Below are 574 nucleotides of genomic sequence, written 5' to 3' on the forward strand. Positions count from 1 at the left end.
TTTTTTTTTCTCGAAAACGAGCTCGACGACCTGCACTTTTGACGACGCCATCGTGTTCCCCGGATTTTTTCCTGCAAGATAGCGTGTCTATTTTTTGTCCTACGACGATTTTTGACGCCGGAGCGGTGTTTCGGAGCAGAGCGGACTTAGAAACTTTCGCGCGTCGACCGCCGGACCGATCGCTCCAGGCTGTTTTTCGTCAATAACTCGAAAACGAGCACGGTAACGCTCGTTTTCGCCCGTACGATACTTGTACCGTTTACCGTTGGCTACCTGGTAGATGGTTTTTTTTTTTTTTATCTCGAATTTTGAGAGCTTTTTTAACTTTTTTCTCAAAAACGAGCACGTGAACGCCAATTTTGGTCTATACGATTCTTATGCAGTTTTATATTCTCTACACGGTCCACTGATCGTTTTATTTTTTTGTCGAATTTTGAGAATTTTTTTTTTTTTTTCTCGAAAACGAGCTCGACGACCTGCACTTTTGACGACGCCATCGTGTTCCCCGGATTTTTTCCTGCAAGATAGGGTGGCGATTTTTTGTCCTACGACGATTTTTGACGCCGGAGCGATG

Source organism: Colletes latitarsis, unplaced genomic scaffold (genome assembly GCF_051014445.1).
Source record: "Colletes latitarsis isolate SP2378_abdomen unplaced genomic scaffold, iyColLati1 scaffold0055, whole genome shotgun sequence".
NCBI classification, from domain to species: domain Eukaryota; kingdom Metazoa; phylum Arthropoda; class Insecta; order Hymenoptera; family Colletidae; genus Colletes; species Colletes latitarsis.